The sequence below is a fragment of the Alexandromys fortis genome, unplaced genomic scaffold, assembly GCF_014885135.2.
Source record: "Alexandromys fortis isolate MF-2015 unplaced genomic scaffold, M_Fortis_MF-2015_v1.1 scaffold_182, whole genome shotgun sequence".
Lineage (NCBI taxonomy): Eukaryota > Metazoa > Chordata > Mammalia > Rodentia > Cricetidae > Alexandromys > Alexandromys fortis.
In genome coordinates this window covers 3,182,511-3,199,415 of record NW_026068068.1, presented here as the reverse complement: position 1 = coordinate 3,199,415, position 16,905 = coordinate 3,182,511, and positions in this window count along the sequence as shown.

Below are 16,905 nucleotides of genomic sequence, written 5' to 3'. Positions count from 1 at the left end.
GATTTTTGACAAAGGAGTCAGAATTATACAATGTAAAAAAAAAAAAAGAGCATCTTCAACAAATGGTGCTGGCATAGCTGGATAATGACAAGTAGAAGAATGCAAATAGATCCATACCTATCATTCTGCACAAAACTCAAATCCAAATTATCAAAGACCTCAAAATAAATCAACTTACATTGAACCTGAAAGAAAAGTAAGTGGGAAAAAGCTTTGAATTCTCTGGCACAGGAGACAACCTCCTGATTAGAATGATAGTAGCAAAGACACTGAGATCAACAGTTAATAAATAGGACTTAATGAAATTGAGAAGCTCTGTAAGGCAAAGAACATTTTCAATAGGACAAAATGACAACCTATAGAATGGGAAAAGATCTTCACTAACCCCACATCTGACAGAGGGCTAATCTCTAAAATATATAGAGAACTCAAGAAACTGGACATAAAAAAATCCAATTTAAAAATGGGGTACAGATCTAAACAGAGAATTCTCAACAGAAGAATCTCAAATGGCTAAAGGACACTTAAGGAACTGCTCAACAACTGCTCAATGACTCTTAGATACCATCTTATACCAGTCGCAATGGCTAAGATCAAAAACACCGATGGCAGCTTATGCTGGAAATAATGTGGAGCTAGGAGAACACTTCTCCACTGATGGTGGGAGTGCAATCTTGTACAGTCACTTTGGAATTTAATAGGGCGGTTTCTCAGAAAATTGGGAATCAGTCCACATCAAGACCTAGCAATACCACTCTTGGGCATATACCTAAAGTATGCTCAATCATACCACAAGGACACTTGCTCAATTATGTTTAAGCAATATTATTTGTAATGGCCAGAACTTGGAAACAACCTAGGTACTCCTCAACCAAAGAGTGGATAAAAAGAAAATGTGGTACATTAACACAATGGCGCATTATTCAGCTATAAAAAACAATGACATCAGGAAATTTGAAATTGGATGGAACCAAAAAAAAATCATCCTGAGTGAGAGAACCTTCATTCAGTAACTGATGGAAACAGATGCAGAGACCCACAGCCAAGCACTGGGTGAACCTCTGGGAATCCTGTTAAAAAGAGAGAGGATGGATTATATGGGGGCAGGAATGTTAAGGTCATCACAAGAGAATCCACAGATACAACTAACCTGGGCTCATAGAAGCTCACAGAGTCTCAACCAATAGCTAGGAAGCCTGTATAGGACTGACCTAGACCATCTACATATATGTGGCAGTTGAGTAGCTTGGTCTATTTGTGGAACTCCTAACAGTAAGAACAGGTCCCTAACACTTTGGCTGGCTTTTGGGAACCTAGTCCCCGTACTGGCTTGCCTTGTCCAACCTTAATACAAGAGGAGGAGCTTAGCCCTACCTCAACTTGAGAAAAAAAGAAGATGGGAGTCATAGAAATCAAACTCGGGTCATCAGTTTTAGCAAAAAGCACCCTGACCCTTTGAGTCCTTTCACAGGCCCTGCATTAAGTCTCAATGATAAAGCGCTAACTAACATACCACACTTGATAAAATGTAGTACAGCAATACTGATTCCATGTGCACCTCCTATTTCTATCAAAAGCGAGTGTTTTCATTACTTTAATTGCTGTGACAAGACACCATGATCAAGGCAACTTTCAGAAGTTTATCAGCTTAGGGGAATTCAAACCACACCTAGACACTTAACAAGAACATCTGGAAAACGTTTTGTTTTATAGCTCGATTTCTGGGCACTGAAGCACTGAAAGCCACAGGGGGAAAAAAAGAGATAAATTTTATGTTTAAGAGACTCAGAACACAGCATCCCCCACCAAAGCTAATAGTGATAACACATAAAAACAAAACAGAAGTTTGACTGCAGCCAGTAGACGGTATCCTTGCCCTGCCACACAGTGAGTGTTGAAACGCTAATCAGATTCATTTGTCTGTTTCAACAGGAAAGACCATGGCTAACGGCTGCATCTGAAGTCATCAGAACCAATGGAAAGACATTTACAAACTTTCTTTTAAGTTGAATCATCTGTCAAAAGTTATGCATGTGGCCTTTGAAGTCATTTACACAAGTACATATTTTATTTCCTTAAGATGAAATCAACACTTCCATTGCTTCCATTTATGAGTTCAAGCACATTTCTTTCTGCTATGAAGTCTGAGAGTGTTCTGATGCTGTCAACACCAAAGACATAGGAAGCATTTGCTTTTTGTTCAAGGATACATGTAGCTCCAAAGTATGAGTCAATGTGGCTTTGTCACTTTAATTCTGAGCATTACAAACACCAATAAGAGTCTGTTGTTTTGCTGCCTTGCTTCTTGATTTGAACCAGTTGTAATTTCCTCTACAACACACTCAATGGCATAAAGACATTTGGACAAATGTTTAAAAAAAAACAGTATTCAGAATAATTACTCAGAAGATTATTGATGACCACTCTGGAATATTCAGTCCATAATTAATAAATTATAATGGAAGGAAATTAAAAAATTGTAATTCCAGACTTCCCCCCAAAATGAAAGCACGAATAATTTCTCTGAAAACTTTGAAAATTATAATTTTCTAAATGTAAATCTCAGTAAGGTATTTAAAGCAGTATTCTTTTCCTAACAACTCCATCTATTATGAATAATGGCTTCTTAAAGACTATGGTTCACTAACTTTCACATACTCATCCATAAAACTGAAGAGTTGACATTTTCTCAAAAGATAAGCTGAGAAAGAGAAAACTGTGTGGCACCGAAGAAATTCAGTTATTAACGAGTGTGGGCCACAGCTGTAACACATGAATCATTATGTTCAGTGCATAAACTATTTGCCTATTTCAGCCTCCATTAAGTGGTGGAGAGCTGGCAAAGAACCACCTGGATGGTGAGTCATGATAAATGGGATTTCTCTTTTGTAAGACAGACAACTAAGCACCTTCCCACAAGAAGAGCAGACTGATGGTACTAAACACAAGGACTTAGGAGCTAGCTTTGTTCATATTCAAAATGGAATATTGTGAACTATTTTCACTCTTTTCAAAAGAGAAGATCTAAAAGTAACATAATAAAAAAAGTAAATTCTGTCTTGACTACATTGGCAGCACCAGGTAAAATACTGAGTTCATAGCCCCACCCTCAAAATTATCATATATATTCAATAATTTTGTTATTTTGAGACAAAGTATCATAGACATCAGGCTTACGCAAGCTCTCCATGTCACTGAGAAAAATATTAAGGTCCTCTTCCTTTTATTTCCATCTTCCTAAAGCTGGGACTGCAGGTGTGCACCAACACTCCAAGTGCATATAGCATTGAGTATTGACCTAGGGATCTTTGTATAGTATGCAATCAAGTGCTCTGCCAGCTAAGCTGTATCCCACATTCCCAGGAGTAACCAGTAACAGAATTTCTGCTTTTCTCTCTTTGCTAGCTCTTTAGTATCTTTTTCCTGTGTGTATGTATATTTGTGTGCATGCGTTTGTATGTGCATGTGTGTGTGTATGTGCATGTTGATATGTATGCTCATCCATTTTTCTATTACTCCAAACTTTATTGTATTGAGACAGGGTCTCTCACTGACCCCAGAGCACTAGTGTCCTCGCCCAGGGAACCCCCAAGAGAGACCCTCTTGTCTCTGCCTGTGAAGTCAGCAATGCTCATTTTTTACATGTGTGTTGGAGACATGCTTGAGCAGGAAACACTTCACCAACTGAGCCACTCAGCATACACCTTTTAGAGAAATCTATAAAAGTTACTTTGCCACTGTCTTCAATTTTGAGTAACCATAATAACAGGGGGAAGACTTCTAAAAGTAAATTTTTGTTAACTTAAACTGTAGGAAAATAATTTAAGTATATGTTTGTCTAATATTACAGACTATGGAATACTTTTACTCTGGTATGTTATTTGATTCCCAACAAAAATTCTACAAGGTAGTTAGGGTGAGTGATACTTTTTCTGTCTCAAAAAAGCATATGAAAAAGTCAAAGAAAATAAATAAACATGGTATCAAAGTACAAATGGAAAAGACAAGTTTCCAAATACCAGACTCTAGACCATCTACACTTATTCTAAACAAAATATAAACCAAAAGCAATCTCAACTATCTGTCACAGAGCAGAAACAGGCAAAGAAACAAAAATCACAAAAGCATTTTATTTTTAAAGCATATACTGTTCTAAAAATGCTTTGCTTACAACCTGAGACACTGTAGTTGTTTAGAACAGGGAATCTTTGAGGAGCTTTGAGGGTAGGAGGCATCCTCCATTCTCCTCTGCAGAACCAAAGCTTTTGCATTATCAGAAAACTCTTAAACTTGTTAGTCTAGATAAAGCAGTACATTGAAGAGGAAAGAAAACCAAGCAAGAAGAGCATGGGACAGGCTGAAGGAAGTGTGTACTGGCTGGTCGGCTTCATCATTCCTCATTAGAGTTCTGACATCTCTGACTAGAATCAAAGAACAAGGGATATTTGTATCACCTAGTTACAGTGCCATGTGTTGCCTGGACTTACATAAAGGAATAAAAGCCCCAAATCCTCAGGTCTGCAGAAAATATTTGAAATAAAAGATCCTTATTTGCAAGAAATTTTCTAGTCCATTCTGTAACTATCCCTAAAAAGATTAATTAAAGAAAACTACATAATAGGTGAAGCATTTCAATTTGAGAAATTTATTGCATATATATATGTCCAAGTAGAACAGAGGGTGGGGTTGTGGTAGTTTTCCCCTTATGCAGCACAACTCTGAACTGTGCTGTAACCCTCAACTTCTCCCTGCCCTCCATCCTGGGGAATAACCAGTTTCTAATGAGCTCTTTTGCCACCATAGTTGCTCCTACCTTTAAGAGAAGCTTGATGTTAAATTATACTTTTTAAATCCATTTCTTTAGAGTGACCAAACGGCTTTATAAACAAAATATATTTTCTGTTGATAGTTGAGTAGTAACCAGAAAACAGCAAATTTCAAGAAGGCAAATTAACATTTGTTTCAGGAAGAAGCATATTTTATATTATTTTATATTATTTGTGCTTTGGGGCTGTAACTAATCACAAATTCCAAATGTTATGTACTTATATAAAGCTTCTAGAACAGTTGTCCTTTTAATAAAATGAGAATAGGAAAAACCTCTCAACAATGATAATAAAAACAGAAATAAAAAGTAATACAGAAGAAAGAGGTTCTCCTGTTTATTGCTTTCCCTTTTACAAAGTTGGACATTCTGTTCTTTGAATATAACAGGAGTCCTGTGCTTCCAACTAGAGCCCTAGGGAAGTTTATAATTATGTCCATCATCTGACGACAGAAAGTGACAAGGGAGTCCATCGTGAGCATCTTAGATCAGGACAGGGAAGAGAAATGCATTGCAAAAACCGCTGTTTTTAAAGTTATTTCAAGATGCCACTCATTATCAGGAAACAGACAGACTTGTGAGAGATCATTTTAACCTCTCAGATTAACAACTGTAGACAGAGGTTGCTTGTTTGTTTCCCGACTGCTCAGACCCAAATAACACAGAAATGATACTAATTACAACACTGATTGGCCAATAACTTATGCACATTTCTAGTTAACTCTTACATCTTAAATTAACCCATTTCTATTAATCTGTGAATCACCATGAGGCTGTGGCCTAGTGCTAAGGCTCTGGCTGATGGCCGGCATCTTTCTCCTTTCACAGCTACAAGGCAACACTTTGACTCCAGCTACTTTCTCTCTATATCTCTGTTCAGATTTTCCACCTGGCTTTACTAAGTCACTGGCCCAAACAGCTTCTAATAATAACCAATGGTAATAAAACATATTCATAGCATACGGAGCGGAATTCCACATCAAACAACAAAATCGGGTAATTTCCAGGACTAGTGAGATGGTAGAATGTTGGTGGTATAGCGGTGAGCATAGCTGCCTTTCAGTGCTAGTGAGAACCTGAAGTTGACAGCTGGGCGGTGGTGGCGCACACCTTTAATCCCAGCACTCAGGAGGCAGAGGCAGTCAGATCTTTGTGAGTTCGAGGCCAGCCTGGTCTACAAGAGCTAGTTCCAGGACAGGCTCCAAAGCTACAGAGAAATCCTTTCTCAAAAAACCAAAGTAAATAAATAAATAATGTTGACATCACATGGTCATGGAGGAATCTGGTGTAGTCCAGTCTTCATATGAAAGACAGTCAACCAATATGTATCAAAAGTCAGGCAAAATTACATATTTCTAGCTAAAATATGAAAATTGAGACATAGTATACATGAAGATGCATGAAACTAAATCCAAGTGACATTTTGTATTTTTCACTCCAAACATATCTTGAATAGTACTAAGTACTTGATACAGCATTAGAATTTTTAGTCAACTGAAAAAAATCCAAATTAGAATAGTTAAGTTATGAAATATTTAACAGGAATTCTTTGTGTATGTCTGTGCATATGTGTTAGTGAGTGAGTTTGTCTGTGTGTACAATGTGTGTGCCAGTACACAAGTTCACATACACTTGCGTGCATGCATACGACAGACAGAAGTCAGTGTCAGATGTTTGCTCTTGCTCTGTACTTGTTTTCTGAGATGGGGTTATCTCACTGAATTGGAGCTCACTGCTTGGCCAGCCGGAAAATCCTTGGGACCTTCCTTGTTTCTGCCTCGAGTGCTGGGATTGTAAATGAATGCTGCCCTGTGTGGCTTTCTACATAGTGCTGGGATCTGAACTCAGCTTCTCATGCTGGCGAGGCAGGCACTTGACCCACAAAGCTCCTTCCCCAGCCTCAGGAATTCATATTTTTAACTCTTCACATACCAACTAAGCTCTCTTCCTTTTAAATTAGAAAATTTGTTAGCATTGCTTAAGGAACAATCTCAATGTGTGTGTGTGTGTGTGTGTGTGTGTGTGTGTGTGTGTGTGTGTGTGTGTGGTGTGGTGCGTGTATAGTTAATAAAGAAAATTATTTAGTTCATTTCAGGAACAAAATTGGTATAATTTACACATTGCATATATATAGCATACCTGAGTTTTTAATTGCAGTTTATACCCCCCTTTGGACCATGTGTTTAAACACTTTCTCCCCAGCTAGTGGTGCTGCCCATGGAACTTTTAGGAGGCAGAGCCTTGTTGGAGGAAGTATATTTCTGAGGCTGGCTTTGAGGTTTGGCAGCCTGGCCCTATTTGCATGTGGACATCTGTTTTCAGGATTAGCCAGTTGTGATAACCAAGCTGATAAAATTATTTTCTCTCTTAGCAAGTCATTGAACACTGAAGCCCAAAGGAACGGGGAACATAGAGCTTTGAAACCGAGAGGAATCCCCAATGCAAGCATCTTTATATAGTTGTGGTAGGGAAGGTGGGGATGGTAGCAGGAGAGAAGTGCAGGCCATGAGGGATGTGTTAGTGCTGTCCTGAGAGAGCACACTACCTTACAAAGCAGAGTATTCTGCTATGCCCAGGAAGACAATGCACATAGACTGAGTGCCACAAGCAGTCCACAACCTTCATTTACAGTGACCTAGTGAGATGGCTACTGTCCTACTGGCCTTCATTCAGTGATATTTTAATCTGAATATTTCATTACCATATTTGCTTTAATGCAAATTGTCTACACACATGATTGCTTCCCCATTCCCAGGACATCTATATGGGGCAGTCACCTGTAAACAGTGCTGGAAGCCAACACACGCACCTCATCACACCTCAGAATAGCCCTCTCCAATAACCAGGCAAAGAATACAAAAATTTTGAGCCATTTTAAAATCCTGATAATGGAAGAGAGACAAGACTTTGTTTTTCAAGTTCTTCAATCCTCTGCATTTTGCAGATGTGCATTACACAACTGAGCTTAACTTTTTCTTTCTGATGATGATTTTTGAAATGGCCTAATCTTTAACGAAAGGCAAGTCTTACTGTTCCAAAGCATCATGCACTAAAAATTTACTCTGAGTTACTATAGATAAGAATTCACTCAAAAGTAGGAACCTAGGTTTTCTAAACAAAGTGTAAGCAGGGGCAATGGCAACGTCCAGCCTCCCACCTCCTGGAACTGTTCTTGCCTTCGTTCCAACTAAAGACAGCAGTAAATGTAAATGTTTACATAAGACATTTATTATAAATATAAAAATTCAGAGACTGAGTGCTTATACTGTAGACTCCTATGACTCTGCCCTCCTTTTCTAGTCAAACCTCTGTGACCTGAATCTAATTCCCTCAAGTCCTCAGTGCCAAGAATATCTTTAGCCTTACATTCATGTGCTGTGACCAACAATGTCAGTATTGGCAAAGGAAAAGATGTTGAAATGTTGGGACACTGGTTTCCTCACACCTCAGCATAACCAAGAACAGCCGTGCAGCCATTAGCACTGGTCTCAGGCAAAGGGACAGATGATCAACTCCGATACATGCTCTGAATTGGAAACAGTAAAGAAACTCTGAGAAATGGATATAAATAATCTATTCCCTTGATTGTGTATTAAATATAACAAAATCAAAAGTCCACTTTTGTCCAGATCATCAGGTTTGTTAAAATCTAGAGAAATCCATGGAAAAGTAAAGTGAGGATTAAACATCACTAAACAAATTCTTTGGGTGTGAAATTTTACAATATTCCCTTGTTTCTGAAAAGTCTCTAGTACTAACCTTAACACATCAGATATGGAAACACTTGGAAACAGAGTTTAAAGAGGTGATTAAATTAAGTGAAGTCATTTGAATAGGGCACAATTTTATATGATTCTGTCATGATGGTTAGGACACGGACACACAGAAAAAATAAGTCATGAAAAGACATAGTAACAAAACAATTATCAAAAAACTAAGAAAAACTCTCAGAAAAAACATTGAATCCTTTGATTTCCAACTTCTAGCTTTCATAATGGAGACAGGGAAACATCTGAGTTAAAAGCCAGTCAGTGTGTGGTACTGTACTGTGCAAGCCTTAGCAAACCAGTACATCTGTGTTTGCTAGAACCCTACACCTCAACACTTGCACTCATATATGCTCCCAAGTCCTGGGGCTTCGCTGATTTTCTCTAGAAGGGTTTAGGAAAATGTAGTGTAAACCAAAAACCAGTCATCCTATCCAAGGCACTTCCTCTTTTCTTTGAAATCATCCTAATATAATAATATAGGTGGCTAAGGGTGAGCACCCTATCATGTCTTACAAACGTCAAGCAGGATTAGAGTGAACTAAAGCATAAGACCATGTTCCCCCCGAGAATTTCCTGCACCATCTGGTCATAAGAATAATGCCAGAGGGACCATTCTAGAACAGTGCATGTGGCAGGTAAGGACACACTCTACAGATCTCCTCAGAGAGGCCTTATCTTTAGAGCGCATGTCTCCAAGTTACAACTTAGAAAGTTGTGGTTCACTGCAAGGAACCAAAGCAAACACTGGGGAAGAGAAAGAAGCTGAGAATGTTTGAACCTATGTTACATGAAAGGGGTCTTGTTATTTGGCCTTATTATTACCGAATAACCAAAAGAAAAATTCTAAACATGAAACATTCTACTGACACTGCAGAGCTTCCTAACACAGGACCAGTAGATTCTCCTCAGCAAATGGATGTGGAAACTCCTGCACTCTATCACAGCCTTCAGGATTCACAAGTCCCAAAACTCCCTAATGAAATCCTTATTAGAATTCTCATAAGCACTCTGTGATGTAAATTTGCGGATAATAGTTTTGAGAAGTCATGAAAAACTCACTAGATAATGATAGAGCGTATAGGTGTGCACAGTAGAGTTAGAGCAAAGGGGAGCTGATGTTCTCAGCCTTAAATAACACGTAGCTATTTTGAGCAAAGCTATATATTTTGCATAGCCAAATATATTACCTCTTTTTCTCAAAAACTATATTTGATCATTTTTTTCTCAGCTAAATATATTATACTCACTATTAGCTGCATTTTCCAGCCGGGCATTCCAAGCTTTCTTCAGCTGGCTATCAATTGTTTGGAAAAATAAAATGGAAATTCAACACTTTACAAATAAGTTTATCATATCAGGTGCCATGTTCCAGGCAGCAGCAATCCACTTGAGCTATGTCCTGGAGATCTATCCATTCTCTGGCAGCTTGGAATGCGGATGCCAGGAAACTTAATCCATACTGGCTTGCGCAGCTTCTGCTTTGGCTTCATGGGCACATAAAGAACAGGCTATTACTGGATGTAAAAGTGCTTGGCAAGTGCTCAAAGGACATGCTCTCCTCCCTACATAGCAGCAGTTCTGAGGAACAGGATGGAAAAAAACAGCAATGTCAGGTAGCTTATACATTAATCTTTTTAAATATAGATCCTTATTGAAATGCAAAAGAATATTCTCTGATTTATTAGCTTCTTAGTGTCTCTGAACTTTTCATCTTAAAGAGACTCTTAATTTAAAATGAATTTTTTAAATATAATTTTTTATTGAAAAAAAAGATTTCCGCCTCCTCCCCGCCTCCCATTTCCCTCCCCGTCTCCCTTTTCCCCCCCTCCTCCCTCTCTTCTCCCCCTCCCCCCACTCCTCTCCCCCTCCCTCTCAAGTCTGAGGGGCAGTCAGGGTTCCCTGCCCTGTGGAAAGTCCAAAGTCCTCCCCGCTCCATCTTGGTCTAGGAAGGTGGACATCCAAACTGGCTAGGCTCCCACAAAGCCAGAACATGAAGTAGGATCAAAACCCAGTGGCATTGTCCTTGGCTTCTCAGCAGCCCTCATTGTCCGCCATATTCAGAGAGTCCGGTTTTATCCCATGCTTTTTCAGTCGCAGTCCAGCTGGCTTTGGTGAGCTCACAATAGATCAGCCCCACTGTCTCCGTGGGTGGGTGCACCCCTCGTGGTCCTGACTTCTTTGCTCATATTTTCCCTCCTTCTGCTCCTCCTTGGGACATTGGGAGCTCAGTCCGGTGCTCCAGTGTGGGTCTCTGTCTCTATCTCCATCCATCTCCAGATGAAGGTATGTTCATAGCAGCATTATTTGTAATAGCCAGAACCTGGAAACAACCTAGATGTCCTTCAATGGAAGAATGGATGAAGAAAGTGTGGGATATATACACATTAGAATACTACTCAGCGGTAAAAAACAATGACTTCTCGAATTTTGCATGCAAATGGATGGAAATAGAACACACTATCCTGAGTGAGGTAACCCAGACCCAAAAAGATGAACATGGGATGTACTCACTCATAATTGGTTTCTAGAGATAAATAAAGGTCAGTGAGTCTATAATTTGATCTCTTAAAGAAGCTAAATAAGAAGGTGATCCCAAAGAAAAACATATAGCTATCCTCTTAAAATGAATTTCTAATGGAGAAGAAATAGCAGTCATCTTTCCAGAGGAGAGAATGGTATAATCATCAAAGAGGAATGAAGTGGAGGCAAATACTACTGGAAATGATGGATCATTAACATTTACATAAATGTATAGTCGTGGTTTTGTTTGCAGCAGAACACATAGGAGATGGGCAGCCTCTGAACAGCACCGGAATCTGCTTTTAATTTACTTTGATCATTTACTTACAGACACAAAAGAAAGGATGCAGAAATTCTATAAGTGATATTTCCCAGTGTCTACTTTGTGTTTATTTCTCTCAGGCAGTAAGCCTGCTCCCAGGGATAGATAGAGTTTATAGTAATGTTTTCCCTAGCCCAAAGTGTAAACCAAGCTCTGCTACTTTTAAGCCTTGTGACAGGAGTGGCGTGGCTCAACAGCGCTGCCTCTCTACTTTCTTAGTTATAATGCATGCTGAAATACCAAAGATTCTCTGCTAGAGCTACTCTGGGGACTACATTAGAGCAGTATCTAAATACAAGGCAAGAAGGCAACCACATTCCTTGGTAACATCCTATGAACATTCTTTAAAAGTGAATAACAATGCAAACCAAGTTGATCTACAAGGGAGGTCAGAAAGTTCATAGAGATTTTTGAAGCATAAAACAATAAAGAAATAACTGCCAGAAGAAGCTTAGAAATCAGGGATTGGTGACTGCACACTTAGGTTTCTAAGGTGCTGGCCAGCAAGCCTAATGCCCTAAGTTCAAACCACAGATCCCACATGGTGAAAGGAGCCAACTAATCCCTGAAAGTTGTCTACACACACACACTAATTAATTAATAGAATCTTATAAAGTCATTTGCATATATTTAGTACAAAGATTTTTACACTTTTTAAAAAATAAGCATTTTGAATTTTCAATGTTTTGCAGGGGAAATCATATTGACCTTTACTTTTGAAGAACTCATTCATTTCTTTCTTGTTACGCCTATGGCCTGTAGTTCCCTTTCTCTCAAATATTTGTGGAAGAACACAGAGGTCTCCTCCTCACTCCACTGAAAAGGAGGTCTGTGCATTTGCACACAGCCTACTGCTCTACTAAGGCTACCAACTCCACAACTGTCAACCATGTGTAAGCAAAGTTTCTGAAGCCTCAGATACACAGCTGCTCAGAGTTTAAATGCAAGACTCTCATTTGAAAACTGCATGTAAATGGAAATATTCCTGAGTGCGCCAGAAGCTGGCCAGTACTCCTGTTGTGGAGTGCTTTCTTAGCAGTCATATTGTTTCACATGCTTGGTTTTTATTTGATGTCGGGATGGAGGGACTGGGCAAGTCCATACACTCGCTCAACTCTTGGAGATTGTGTTCAGTTTCAGATACAAAAGAGAAGTTCTTTGATTTCCCTGTGGAGAAGAGGCTAAATGAAACAGCCAGCAATTCCTACCTAAATGTCATGATGATCACATCTATTATTTTATGTCATTAAGTTTATACCATATTTTGGGAAAGGATAGATCCCACTTCAATAATTTTTGGGTTTTGGTTTTTTGGACAACAAACAACACCAATGTAAACAAACACAAATTTAAAATTAATAAAAAAGAAAAGAAAGCTCAAGATGGTAAAACTGTGACTTAGTATTAAATCTAGACCCTGTGCAAAGTTTTGTACTCATTTTATTTTTAATCAGCTTGCTGGTTTTTAAAAACTTTAAAGTGGACTTTAAAAACTTTCAAAATCCCTAAGTTTACTCTTAACTAGAGTTATACTTTGGAAATATTGTGAAGAAACATATCCATTTGTGAATGCATGCTCCAAATAATATAATTGGATTTTAAGAGAATTAATTTAGGAAATATTGTGGAATTCCCCAATGAGAGAATCTCAGTAACAGATTATCTAGATCAGGTTGGCCCACAAGCATTTCTCTTTTGAGATTACCTTGATTATGTTAAGTGAGATGGGAGGACCCGTCCACTGTGGGTGGAGTCTGGACTGCACAGTGAATAAAGGGAGCTGAGTGTAAGCACTCAGGCACATTGTTTCTCTCTATTCCTGAATTGGAATGTAATGCCACTAGTCCCCTCAAGGTACTGCTGTTGCTACTTCCCTGCACCCATGAACTGGAATCTAAATCTGTGAGCCAAATAAACCCCTATCTACCCAAGTTCCTTTATCACAGTAATTTATTACCTTAACAAGACACACACACACACACAAAAAAACCAACAACAACAAATAACTATGACACAGAATCCCTATGACACTGGAGCTTGCTGTTTTAGCTAGACTGACTGGCCAGCAGGATCCCCAGGATCCTCCTGTCCTTGCCCTACATGCAGGGATTACAAGCATGTGTCTGAATGCAGCTTTTATGTGTATGCTGAGGGTCTGAAGTCAGGTGGCCATGCCTGCACACAGTGTACCCACTAAGTTGTTTCCCCAGTCCTCTATCCGTTTTAACTCTTCTTTAATCAAAACAATCTCAAGCATTATCTTTGCAGAATTTTCTTTACTAGTTCACTTGGCAATTGTTCAATTTTCCTAAAACTAGAGTATCCAAAATTGAGCCTCTCATGAATATATATTGTATGTTGATGCCATACATACAGATGCTAGAAGGATTACTCTCAGCACTTTCATAACAATCTCAAATAGTTGAACAGAAAAAATCTTCCAAGTTCCTTGTGTTGTAGTAGTAAAGATGAAACAGAACATGCAAATTAGGTTATATTTTAACTAATAATTAATAAGTTGATGATAGAAAGGTCTTAGCTTCTAATTCATTACACCTCTAATTATTAAAATATGACTAAGGAGCTGACTCTCAAGCCAAGAGCTCCAGCTGGCTTTTCAGAGAGTCACATGACCTCATAGTGACCACACCCAGTGATCAACAATTCTGTTCTAGATGCTTACTCCTAAGAGTTTTTGGCCCTTCTTTTTGGAGCACCTTTATACTCATCAAAACAGCTATTAAGAGTGTAGAATCTCAACTGGGCATGGTAGTGCATGCCTTTAATCGCAGCACTCAGGAGGCAGGAGCAGGCAGATCTTTGTGAGTTGAGTGACTTGCCTTGAAAAACCAAGCAAAAAAATAAAACCAAAACATCTCAGCTGGCTAGAGCAGCACCACCTGGAACTCCTGCACAACAAGCTGAAGGTCAGTATGATCTGCAAAACAACAGCCCATGCTGAACACACACTCCAACTGCAGAAGTGCTCCTGCCCCTGTGAAAGACCTCAAGAGACAGAATTTTTTCCCTCTAAGCTCAGATTGACTACTGGATTGGTCTTAGCATGGATCAATACATCAATTCAGATCTCCAAGAAAATGCTAATCCTATTTCCATGGCGTTTGACCACTATATACTAGCATTTAGCCACAACTCTAATGTGCCCACCTACATGATGTCAAATAATCCACAAGGAGAAAGGGACTTTCACAAGGAAGTGAAGATGAACAATTTCCAAGACTTTCTCAATAGCTTAGCAAGCAGAAAATTCAAGAAAATGTGATTAGAGAAGTTTACAGTATTTCTAAGTTATATCATAAGTATGAACTAAACTGTGAAACACACACACAAACTTCAATTTTTAAAATGATGTAAAATCCACATACATAATAACAGCCACATGGCTCAGCCAACATAACTCATTCTAAATAACTGAATGACAAAATTGTTTCTATTTTTCTTTATCTCTTAGAAAAGTATGAGCTTTGGAGGAAATGCTGGGTTACCGGTGTTTCACTGGCCCTGCCATTTGTTTCCTGTGTGTGCACTTAGAAGACCTGAGATGTTTACAGTTACCTGTCATTTGTTTCATGTCAAGAGCTGTTGTTTAATCAAAGTTAACATATCCTCCTTAACCATAGAACTAGACTCTAGATTTCATTTTGTCACAATATGCAGGGAGATGATCATTGTTCTTTTTCTGTATCTTCCTGTTAGCTATGTTAGAAATCATCCTGTTGTCTTAAACAAGAGCTTCAACTTCATACATACTCATATGATAAAAATCTGTAAGGGTCTGGATAAATAGTTCATTAGTTAGAAAACTTACTGTGTGATCAGTCATGAGGACTTGAGTTCAGATTTGAGCACTGACATAACAAGTCAACCATCCTACAACCATATACCCTATATATGGTTATCCCTATAACCCAGCTCCTAGGGGACAAAGACAGGAGGACTGAAATCTGATCATTTTCATCTTACTACATAAAGGAAGAGCCCCAAATTCAGGAAAAAAACACTCCTACATTAAAGGAATAAGAGAATACTAGAGGACATCCCAAACCCCTCTTCAAGCTACATGTGTGTATATACTGACACAAACAAACATATATACACATTAATTTAAAAAGAAATAAAAGCATATTTTTTTAAAGTTTTAAGAAAAAATATGACCTAGTAGAAAGAAACTAAAAGATTCTTTGTTTTATCAATCAAAGACCTAGCTTTGGGTGCTGGTGTTGCTGTTTCTTAGCTGTCTAGCATTGGGTGGATCTCCCAACATTTTCAAACCTTCAATTCTTCATTAATAAAATAAAAAAGTTAAGTGCATAGAATCATGTTGGAGATCAAGTGGCAATATATAGAAAGTCACTTTGAAGTATTAAACAGATGTAATTTATTAAATGCATATCAAAATATGTAATTATATTTATAGAAACACATTAACATTGAATATTAATGAAATCTGAAAGAAATCTTGGACTCAAGAACAGGATCACTGTACACCCACAAAGATCACAAGCTCTATAGAGCTCAACTTAAAAATGTGTAGAAGGCAAACACTGGTACCAGCACCAGCAGAAGGCCTTGGCTGAGGCATCCCTTCCTGAAGGGCTTTGTGAGCCCTCAGCTAGAGCATGAACAAACGCACTACTCATGTGATCCTCTGCTGAAGTCACAGCACTTATTAACAAAATGTGTGTTGTGACAGTTTCTCTCCACACAAATTCAAAGTCATATTCTCTGGAGCTTTGGATCTAATTGCTGTGTTTCGAATTCTTGACATTTTAATTTAATCCTAGAAAGTACACATTTAAGTCGCTGGTTGTAACCTGGAGATGTTGCTCCGAGATCAAGGACTTGCATGGCATGCACAGAAAAGGCTGCTCATGCAGAACATGCAGCTTTGTTCATCTGCATTGTAGCACCCAGGGTGAAGGAGAAGTTATTTTCTTTTATCTTTCATTTTTATGTAAAATATTCTTGTAAATCATGTATTTTTTTCCTTTTAGATTTATTTATCCTATTGAATGTGTATGACTGTTTTGCTTGCATGTATCTATGTATACCACATGCATGCCTGGTGGTGCCCAGCCAACAGACATCAGAGAAAGGAAATAGATCCCCCTGGAACTGGAGTTATAGATGGGTGTTGAGAACCAAACCTGGGTCCTATACAAGAACATCAAGTTCTGTTAACTACTGAGCCATCTTCTCTCCAGCACTCCAAAATATCCATTTCCTATGAAAAATAACTTGGATATTCTAAGGCCTTACTACTCAACTCAGCCCATAGATGAACAGCATCAGAAATACTTTCAAGTATGTTTGAAGTGTAGAATCTAGGGATCACTGTAAACTTTGCTCATGAAGATAAACATGGTAACCCAAGGCTGATAAGCTAACTAGGTGGGCAGAGGCACCTGAATGAACAAGCCCTGGTTCCCATAAGCTGACAGAAGAAA